The sequence below is a fragment of the Hypanus sabinus genome, chromosome 13, assembly GCF_030144855.1.
Source record: "Hypanus sabinus isolate sHypSab1 chromosome 13, sHypSab1.hap1, whole genome shotgun sequence".
In the NCBI taxonomy this organism is placed as follows: Eukaryota; Metazoa; Chordata; class Chondrichthyes; order Myliobatiformes; family Dasyatidae; genus Hypanus; species Hypanus sabinus.
This window is the reverse complement of record NC_082718.1, coordinates 76,494,957-76,506,493: the sequence shown is the minus strand read 5'-3', so window position 1 is coordinate 76,506,493 and position 11,537 is coordinate 76,494,957.

Sequence of the window (11,537 nt, the reverse complement as noted above, 5' to 3'; positions counted from 1 at the left end):
AGAGGACAGAAAAGATAGCTGGAAAGGCAGGTGAGTTATATAAAGTAATCTTCCATGAGAACACACCTTATGTACTTAAGTTCTATCTAGTAAAACTGTTATAAAATGGTTTAAGTATACTGTAAACATACAATACCCAAAGGAAGTAGTTTGTAAGTAGTCATCAGTCACTATGTCACATTATAAAGGCCCTGAGCATTAAATACAAATTTGTTCTTGGGATAATTGACAAAAATGTAAAATTAACCACCATACAATCCATTACTTCCCATAAAATGGGTAGTTACAGCTTTGAATGTTTGCAAAGAAGTATTAGGCTTTGAACAGCAACACAAACAAGTAGCTGATGCTGCTGAGACTTGCTTTTGTACCAGCTGTTGTGGAATGAATTCCATTTGGAATGTGTTAACTCAGTTCCAACTTCTTTCAAATTCAAACAGAAACGGGCTTCTATAGTTATAGAGAACAGGAAGCAGTGGTTTAAATAGGCTGTAGCTTTTCACCAATGCATATTCCCTTCAGTATTTGTGTTTTTAACAGAGATTGGAGGCTTGGAGATGGAGGGAAGAGTAACAGCTTTATAGATGAATGTATGCTTTCTATTTATCCATTGTATTCTTATTTTTATCAACATTCTTCCTAATTATTGTAGATATTTTTCATATAGGTAAAAGTATGTTTTTCCTATAAGCTGTCAATAGGACCAATTGCTTAATGCTCTTTGCTGCATCTCCAGTGCTCCCGCTAGCTCTCCTACAATGCATGCAAACATACACTTCAGGAGCATAAAGAAACCACCTGGTCCCTGCTTAGTCAGTTAACAAAATGGCTAATTTATTTTTAACTTCAGATCTACATCCACATCTGTCTGTACTTCCCATGCTTATTAGGTGTCTAAATGCTCTGCATTAAGGGAAGACTCCATTAATTGGAAAGTGTAACTCTTTTATTCAGAAAGCAGGATACTAAAAGACCAGTTATCTTAACATTTGTTGTAGGGAAAATGTTCAAAATTGTTAAAGACATATTATAAAGAAAATATATTTGATTTTTTTACCAAAGAAAGACCGGCAGGGTAGCACAGAAGTTACTATTACAGTGCCAGTTATTTAGATTCAATTCCACCACTGTCTGTAAGGAGTTTGTACATTCTCCCCGTGGCTATGTGGGTTTCCTCCCACATTCCAAAGGTGCACAGGTTAGTAGGTTTATTGGTCACATGAGTGTAATTGTTCAGCATGAGCTTATTGGGCTAGAAGGACCTGTTATTATGCTGTATTGCTGAATAAAATTAAACATAAATAAACAAAATATAGCAGTGTATTTAATGTGAATATGGAGTTCTGGTTACAAACACATTAGTCACAATTTATTAGATCAAGGAGATCAGTTGCCTACTTCTGCACCAGATTCTTGTTTCTCCAGCCCAGGTATTCCCAACCTGGGGACCACAGACTCTTTGTTTAATAGTATTGGTCCATGTCGTCAAAAAAGGTTGGGAAACCCTGCCCTAGCCTCACACTCATCCTCCATTGGCTCCCCCTTCACACATTAGCAACTAGATGCTTGCTTTTAAATATGTGCTGTTGGGCCAATCGATAAATGGCAAAAACATTTATAGACATGTATCAGGAAAATGAGGAGAAGTGGAGAGGATGAATTGGATAAGGGCATCTACTGATTGCTGTTGTTCACTCATTGCAGGTTCCTTAACCATCAGTCACTTTCCTCCTTCCCAGCAGTTTAGCATAGACTCCTTCAGACTTCCCAGCAAAACACTCAGATAAATGCAGCCACTGCTCCATTAAGGAAGAATTCCTGAGCTAACTGGTGTGCTGTATGCAGGCAATGACACCCCCCAGCAAAACTGTACTAATCTCTCTAATTTTTCCAGAACAGGAAATGATTATTTCCCAATCTTGAAGTGTTTAGGGTGAAAATTTCAATACAAATGCTTGGTAGAAATACAGAATTTTGCTGAAGCAAACCGAAATTAATGGTCTTCCTGAGGGAATGATACATTACTGATGCCTTCTTGACTTAAAGGAATGATTATTTTACAGAGAGATGAATCCCTGGCCAAGTTTAGTTATGAAACATTTGTATATCCTTGTTTTGATTTAAAAAAGCTACTGAATATTGTTTGTAAATAGCACTGAAAATTAGTAACATTACATTGCAATTATTGTGATAATTATTGTTCTCATAAAATTCTTTTAAAGCTAAAGAAGCAATCGTCTTAAAATGAATTTACAACCAATGCAACAAAAAGCAAAATTATTGGAACGTCTTAGTGAAGATAGTTTGTGGAAGTCCATCTATATAGTTGCAACAGACAAGGGAGCAACACATCTTCTCAGGTGCAATTAGCAACTGTCTTAATAAGTGCTGCCTTGCCAACAATGCCCACAGTCTACAGTGAATTAAGTGGTTCAGCATGGACATGGTAGTTAAAAGAACTGTTTGCTGTACAATTTTATCAGATCATTGCTTTTGCAACAAATCACTGAAAACTACAAAACAACATGCTCTGTGGAACAGAGTAACCGACAGCAACTGCTAAATTTCTACTTTTAATAGTATGTGTTTAATTAAAAAGTTTATGACAAGTTCACCATATTGATGGTGAATGCATGTAGTTTTGCCAAAATTACTACTACATTTTCCCAAGTTCAAAATCTCATATCTGGCAGGTAATTCTTTGTTCAATGAACTGCTAAGTGAACATGTATATGGAAATATTTTCCATTTTAACTCTCCTGGACCTAACCATGCCAGTCTTTTGTTTTAGTGGGTTCTATTGTGTTTCCTTGATTCATGGCTACCTGTAAAGAGATGAATCTCAAGGTTTATGAAGTATATCTACTTTGATAATAAATGTACTTTGAATTTTATAGCCTGGCCTCTTTGAACCTTTTATAATTTTGTAACAGTATGAGTTGATGTTGGATATCAGACATGGAGGGTTAAAAATTTAACGATTGTATATTTTTTTCTGATAGGGCTCACGATGCTCAAAGTGTGGCACAGAATAGCCCAAACACACAGTATAAAGAGGTCAGAGTTCATGATAGAATTTTTTTCAGGGTGATGATTGGATCAGAACAAATTATGAAGATCAGTAAGTGTCAAGCACTCATACAGAAGCCAGAAAGACAGCAAATATTTCAAAATGTATTTGGGCAATATATTTCTTGACAGCCTATATAGTTGAAATTTATTTCCTGGAAGATCTGCAGTTAAATCTATCTGTCAGCCTAAATCTACCTAAATGGTACAAGAGGCTTTAAGGAGCTTTTGGTCCACATATTCTCCTTTCAGTCTGCTCATTATTAATACAGTTGTGACTCAATCATTAGGATAATTACTTGGGTGTTAATAAAGCTATGAAATCAAGCCCTGCCTAAACCTTTAGCGAACAAGGAGAACATATCTGTACGAGACCAAGTGAGTGCTGCATTAATGATTATTTTAATCTGAGGAGCTAGACATCATTGAATTGAATAAATTTTATAGTATTTTCAATGATTAGTGAGTTTTTCTTGTGTCTTCATCCTAAACTAGATACAATTACAGTAACAACACACACAAAATGCTGGTGGAACACAGCAGGCTAGGCAGCATCTATAGGAAGAAGCACTGTTGACATTTTGGGCCAATGTGGATACAATAAAACTTTAAAATAACAAAAGTAAAATCTTCATAGATGAAGTTAGAAATGGCAATAAATACTCTATATAGCAAGTTTGAACACAATAATTGGAATAGAACTTTCAACATTAAACATTCATCTGGACAGTATATTTGTGCAAATGTGCTTTCACTCAAATATACAGTATTCACTAAATTAAAGACACTGAAGTACAATTGTACAAGTTAAACATCTCTGTAAAACCAAACCAGAGCACACTAGATAGTCCCATCTTAAAATTTTTCTTCTAGAGTGTGCCTCTCTGCAAATTTAATATTGTTCCAAATGATTTTATGAAACACCGCAAGATTTTTAGGTGTAAGATAGAAAATGTGGGATAGAATATGGCACCAGATTTAAGTGTCACAAGACAGTAAAAATAATAGATGGAAGTCAGAACTACATTAAGAGATCCAAATATTCCTATGTTTAGCCAGAAATGGCTACTTTCAGCTCCCTATCACCAAATGAAGGTCATCCATTGCTAAAAAGGCTCCAGAAATAAATAAATAATAAATCAGTAATTCAAATTGCAGAGAAACAAACAGCATCAAGTATAACACAGAATATGCATACTAGAGGGTTGTGTAACAGGAGTAAGTGGATACACCATTATTTTCCTTAGATTTGGGGCAGCATCACATCTACAATGACAAACTGAAAAATCATTTTGAAATTAAAACACAAGTTCACAAGCTTTATGATGGGATGCTCTAGAAGAAAGCAGCACATTTTAATTTATTACCATAATCTTTAACAGCCACTCCTACAATAGTAGGAAATCATTTGTAGTTTATATCTAGAAACGATCATATTCCAGACTTTGCATAATGAGGGGTGAAATTACTTCCACCAGTTTTCGATGTTGCTGTTCATATACTACTATGGTTCTTCTCATATGCAAAGGTGCGATTATTTAGCTTATCTCGATGCTTTTTTAAAATATGTTGGTTCCGGCTCCATAAATGGAGACAGATGGATCCAAAATGTTGCTGGTAATTGTTTTAAGGCTATGTTCAATTTTTCTTTTCTTTGAATTTTTTTGGGAGAAAAATACTTCTGTATTTCACTTAATGATTTATAGCAGCTCAGTATAGAGCAAAAGTTATTTCATTAACAGTCTACTTACTAACCTATTAAAAGATGAAACTTCTTCCAATGCTTATTAGAAGGTAAATCTCATTCTGCAGAGCTAAAATTTTATACAGCTGGATTTTTTCTAGAACATACTTTATATTGTAACATGTAAATGGCAGACCTTTTGAGCTCTGGTTTACCTTCCCTCAAAGCACAGGCTTTGAATCAAGAGATTTACTTAACCAACTTTCTTTCACTTCTCAATAAAACTTGCCAATCAAGATGGGAAGAAAACCTACATCTTAGTGCACTTTATACAGTAGAAACTTTTGAAAGCTTATTAATTAATATATAGAAAATTGATTTGAGATACCTTGTTGCATTTCAGTTCTTCAAAAAATGTATAAACTGAGCTGAAAATACAGTAATTTTCCCTCTTGACTCTTATAGTAAGCATTTAAAGCGATTGATTTTTTTGGCTTTGGAGAAAAATCTAGAAAAATAATTAAGATCAAGATATGAACAACTTAACTCTTGTTCATACATTGCCTACTTCCTCTCTCCCCACCCTCCTGAAGGTGAAAATGATTGTACATTACAAAAGAGCATTCTAAACTATTTAGCTTTTGCCTTCCAAATATTTATAGCCATTTAATAGTCATTTATAAGTTATAAATTATTAATTAGCCATTTAATACAGTCATTTATGTTATTTCCTGCATAAGAAGCAGGAAATTCTCTTTGCTTCATGCTGGCATAGGTACTTTTATGGCTGCCAAAAAGAATGATTTTTTCCTGCCATCCTTGGCTACGGATCCACTGTGGCATTGCTAAAAGTAATGCTGACAAGAATGGTAATTAAGTACTGAGAATCAAACCTGATATTTTTATATCAAACCAAGTAGTCTACTTGTTAACCTAGCTCTTAATGGTAACTGCTGCTTTCAGGCATTTTCATAATCATTATTTTCAGGTTCTTAAGCCTAAGTATTCTGCACTTAAGCTATAAATGTTTCTATTCTCATAATTAGTTTTATAGGAATTTAGCTCTAATCAGTTACGAAAATCTTTAAAGTAAGAAAATTAGGCAGAACTGAGAGCCCTGTTTCCTGGAATATACTTCCTGCAGAGCACAAATCTATCTACTTAATAACATCTGTGGACTAAGCTAACGAGTTATACAAAACACTCTACTCAATGAACCATCATGTTGACTCAAATTTTGGAATTTTTATCACAACAATTAACTATTTTTCCCCAATTACTGATATCCTCTGTTTCAGATTAAAAATGGAGCACAATGGGTGATCCAATAACATGCCTCTCATCTGTACTTGAACATCAACATGCGGGACAGATTTAATAGACTCTACTGTCATTCACAAAAATTCAAAACAGTAATAGTATGACTAAATACTGAATGAAAATTAATTTGGTCATATCAAGTGGGCATGGACAATCTCAATTAACAAACTGTATGGAAAAGAATTGAAAACAATGAACTGAACCATGCAGGTTTCTAAAATGCACGTTAAGATTTTTTTTGAAGTAGAAGTATTTGATGCAATCTCTTTTTGGATTTTTGTAGCGAATGACATCTTGCCTACCCCTTTAATATTGAGGAAATACTGCTTATGGAATGAAAATTTACCCATACCACCATAAAACAAAGTTAAGATTAAAATGAGCAACTAAATATATGACACAATTTATTATTTAACAATGTTTAAGAGAAAACAATACAAAATAAACAAGTATTTTAGTGGTAATGCAACATAATACAATTTTAAAAAGTTATTTCTATCTACATTAATCTGAAATGTTAACTGTTCCCTCTGTAGATGTTGCCTGACCTACTGAATTTTTCCAGCATTTTATATTTCAAATTAAGTTGTTTATTGAATACACTTCATTAATGTACATCACCACTTAAAAGTTAAAAGTCGATCTTTTAACACAGATATTTAATTTCATAAACCTAAAGAGATCATAACCAGGCTGGATTGTGTCGTCGTCTAAAACCAGCTACTGGTTATCAATCAGCAGCAGGAAACCTGGGTAGTGTTCTTTCCTCTGGTCAAAGAGCATGGATTGCAGCATTCTTTCAGATATTGTTGCTATAGTCAACTAATTTTGGAGAAACAAATACTCAAATCTGGGATCATTTGCTGTCTGTGATATTGGCAGTATCGCTTCAAGGATTTGCAAACTCCAGATGCATAACGATAGAGTATGTTAAATTATCTATTTTTCAATTAATTCAAGGGGCTTGATTACTATCTTAATAGCAAGGTTATTACTTTTCTAGTTTCACAGAAACTGGGATTAACTGTAAAAACTGAATTCCTACATTTGATTGCATGTAATAACAGCAACAATAGACTGAAATCAGTCACTATAAATCAGGATAAACTTACATGCTGTTTGATGACCAAGAGGCCTAATTTTCCGTGTGAAAACTTTGCAAACAATTATATAGTGCAGGAGCTTATCCACAGAAACAAGTTTTCAAATACACAACAAATGGTAATTTGTAGATAGAAATAAAAAAGTTGGTCAATTCAGTTGAAACCGGCCAGAGAAAAAGCAAACAATTGGGAAACAGTCAAAGTTTATATTATAATAAATGAAACAACAACAAAGAAAAGCTTAGAAATATAGAAGGAAATGTTAAATATGAAATAACACTATAATTACCTTTAAGATCAGCTACAGTATGAAGAGTTCACAAATCACATAATGAGAAATAACAGGGAATCAAATAAAAAATGAAGTATGATGTACATGTATTGCCAACCAAGATAATTTCTAAAAGTATTTTCAACTGTACTCATGGAAAAGCTTTTCTGTTCACACAGAACTTCATTTAGTACTTCAGATTAAAGCAAGTCTGGGAAAGAAATTATTTAGAGCTGGTTCCAAAAAAAAGCCTCTCTTTCTGTCTTTATTTGGACAGAATGACAGACTGCTACATTTATAGCATGGGCTCTATTTTGATCTCCAAATCAATAGAATTTGCAGAAAGCAACAAAGATAATTTATTACCCAGCCAACCAAAAAAAAGGGTAATAAAAATGGGTATATTCTACAGGGTCTGGGGAACAGTTGTGCAATTGCAATCAAGAAGTTATTACCTTATCTACATGACTTTCTATTTGGTTCTGTTAGGTTTCTAGAACTTTCCAAATAACGTTTATCTCCCAGGCATTAAGCCGAAGGAACCAAGCACATGTCAAAACTCATAAATTGTTAGACCATTTGAATTTGAATTTTTTTTTTGATTATAAATAATTTGAGGTTACAAAGCATGGCATTTTGTTTCAAATGGAAAATGCAAATTCACATTTTCTAGAGTCAGTAAAAAAGTAGCTAATTATTCAGCAGTATGGTGTATTTGGCAATGTTTGTTTCTAATTTTGAACAGTTTCAAAAGATTGTACAACATTAGCCATGACTTCAACTATGATTAAAGAGAGATTGGAATGCACTTCTTTGCCAAGAAATCACATGATATTATAAAATGAATTGCTTCTTCTATTTTCTCTGGCTTCTTGATGGAATATCTCGCACAGATTGTTTATGAGAAGGCAAAGAATAGAATTCATTGTCACTCTGGATGTAGTATTGGTCCATTTCAAATGAAGGTGTGCAGATAAAATCCATACATTGCTCTGTAATCTCTGGATCAGCAACACTACATTTGGAAGGAGAAACCACTGAACAATATTCAGACTGAATGTCAGCCAACATGAGGGCTTTCTGCTCCAAGACAGAGCTGCAGGTTTTAATTGATTTATTTAGCAGCTGTATGAAGAAAATCTGTTCTCTTCACATGTCTGTTCCCTCAGAGATTTCTTTTCCACCTCATTTTCTCAGGAACACTTTTCAACAAGCAATTCTCTGTTCATCTGGCATGATCTAACTTGATAAATGTTTTAACATCTTTCCCCCTAGCTTCATAAGCTAAGTTCAGACATTCAAGTTTGGAAAGGGAATGAGATTGCTTCATCTCTGTTCAAATAGTCAGTCCTGTCTGACACCCCTTGGCTTCAATTTCCTGCATTCACAATTCAACCAGACCAGGTTGTTCTCAAATATTGTGAAGACTTTCACTGCTGGAGCTACAAGTCAAGCTTGAAGAATGAGTGGGTGATAAGAGTGTTGCATAGATTTGCTGCCAATGTTCCTTATGAGGAAACCAGAATTTTATTACTTGTGCAAGGTGTGGACATTTTCTCATGTGTCAGCCATGAAATTAAAGCCTTCACTGTGGCTTCAGCCAACATATTGTTCTCTATGTTCTCACAACCCTTTATATCTACCACTGCTTTATACATAGTCATAATCAGGGAATCACTCTGTGGAAATACAGCTTTCCTTTTTTGAGGATTATGACTCTGCATATGTTTTGTTTAGAGACCTTAGAGAAACTAATCTTTCCAACTCTTTGGTATGTTTCCTCACCAAGCTGGCCTTTTGAAGTTGGAGGATAGATTCTTGTTGCTGCATTAAGTACCTCTGGATTTTTGTTGTTTCCTTCTGGTTACATGTCAGATTTTTAAAGTCATCCATTGGCTTGGTATTCTTAGTCTCATTACTGAAAGAATGAGTTCTCTTGATTATCCTCTATTAATTGTCTGTCTCCAACTACAAACTTGCAGTTCTCCGTAATCTCTGCAGTGTTATCCTGTACATTTCCTAGAGATAAATCATTACTATTTCACATATGTAATTATTATTAATTATTTTGCTTGAACCTGAGGTTCAACCTTAGAATCTGCATAAATCAAAGGAACCTTCAAATCTATTAAAAAGGGTTCTGATAGTCATGCCTACATGGATCTATTACTGGTAACTGTTTTAAAGAACTGGTGCATTCCAGATTGTGAAGCCATATCAACAAAACATTCAGCTTGGAAGTCCTTAGTTAATTTTTTGTAGTTGTGATAAGCCTATATTTTTTCTTGCTGTTCTCTTTGTTCTTAAAACTTTATCTGCTACTGTAGTTCCATGGAATTGCGTTATTTCAAAAATGACATCAGAACTAGAACTAAGAACCAGCAATTCTATAACATTACATGGTTTTGCTTCATTGGAAATTCCATAAAAATCCAGAAGTATGAGACTCAATTTGCTGCATCTCCTTAGTGCTTGTGCCACGTTTTTGGGCTGGATGAAAGTTTGTAAAATGGTCTTTGAATTGCTCACATGCAAGTTTATTTATGGAGTTTAAGCAATCCAAAGTAAATTTATTAAGGGGTTTCATAGAGTTTGCCATTTCATTAGTCGTAATAGCCTGGAATACGTTTAAAACATTGCATTGTTTAAAAATATTTAGAATGAATGAGAAAACAGTAGGTGAAAATGATGATTCATTAATCAACATTTCATAAATACATTTTAAAATAATGGTAATAAACTAAGGTGTTTTAATCTAAAGTACTATTAATATGTTTGTCCTAGGCAAAATAACTCAGCAAAATTAATATATCCAGAGATTCACAACTGTAAAGAAAATCTTCCTGGTCTCGGATAAAAAATAAAATCAGGGCTCCCACTTCATCTAGAAGTTATGTTTGATTTTAAACTGAGGCAGCAGCCAGTAAATTCAAAATGTTTGGTTTAGGTGTCATCGTGTCTCAAATATATCACCTCTATTATAAGAATGTAGGTATCTACAATTTTAAACAGAAATCACATCCAACAATCCTCAACATGTTGCATTTTTTTTTGGGAAAATAATTGGGAGATGCTGAAGTCTCCATTTCGTCCAGTCTATTAAGTACTGGTTCCAGAGGAAAATTGTGTTTGCTATGCAGTAGCCTAATGAGTCATGTGACCTATCAGATCAATCAGTGTGGTAAATACTGTGTTCTGTTTCTGGAATGAATGGTAGTGGTACAACGAACAATGCTCCTTCAAATTTACTTTCCCACATGGAGAATTAGAGAGAACTCAATAGTGCTTGTAATATCTTTGGGGATTATAAACTAAGACTGAGGAAACTTTCTATAAGTACAGAATTCATTGATTAAGGATATAGCCAAGTGTCAAAAATCACATTGAAATTGATGCAGCAACTTAAGTGATGAAAATGCAGAACAGTAAATCATTCCAGATTTCAATAAGGTCTGGGTTAAATTCCTGTTAGTCATGAGATTTTACAGTTATGAGTTCTAAGATCACACACGTAAAACCAAGTGGCAAATTTTGTTATATAGGCTGGAGTATCAAGCCAAAACCTTTACTGTTTAAAAAAATTCTTCAAGTTTGACTCACTGCCTTCTTCAGTGGGAGTTAATCAATTTTTTTCAAATATAATTAGGTTGCCAGAATTTTTTATACTCCCACAAACAATCAAAATTTGCATTAAGATTGATATATATTATTTCTGGATGACCATCACATTGCTTATTCATCTGCAGGCCAATAAACAATAAAAGTTTCAAACGCTCAACAAAAGATTTAATTTCTGCCACTGCAATTTAACTCTTCAGTTGGTTATTTTTCATATAATTAAATAAATCTGATATTAAAATGTAGTGCATCTAGTTCAGTGGTCCCAACCCACAGTCCTGATCAAGTTACACCTGAATCACCCTGTTTTATTACAAGTTCTTTATGGCCATTACTCAAAATTTGTATGTGCAATAATGGCCAAGCAGTACTGCAGTGAGTGAAGAAGGTTGGAGAGTACTAAAAGGGCTATCATTTTTTTATTATGCACACTTACTTCATCCCCTTCCAAAAAAATTTTTGCAGTATTGCT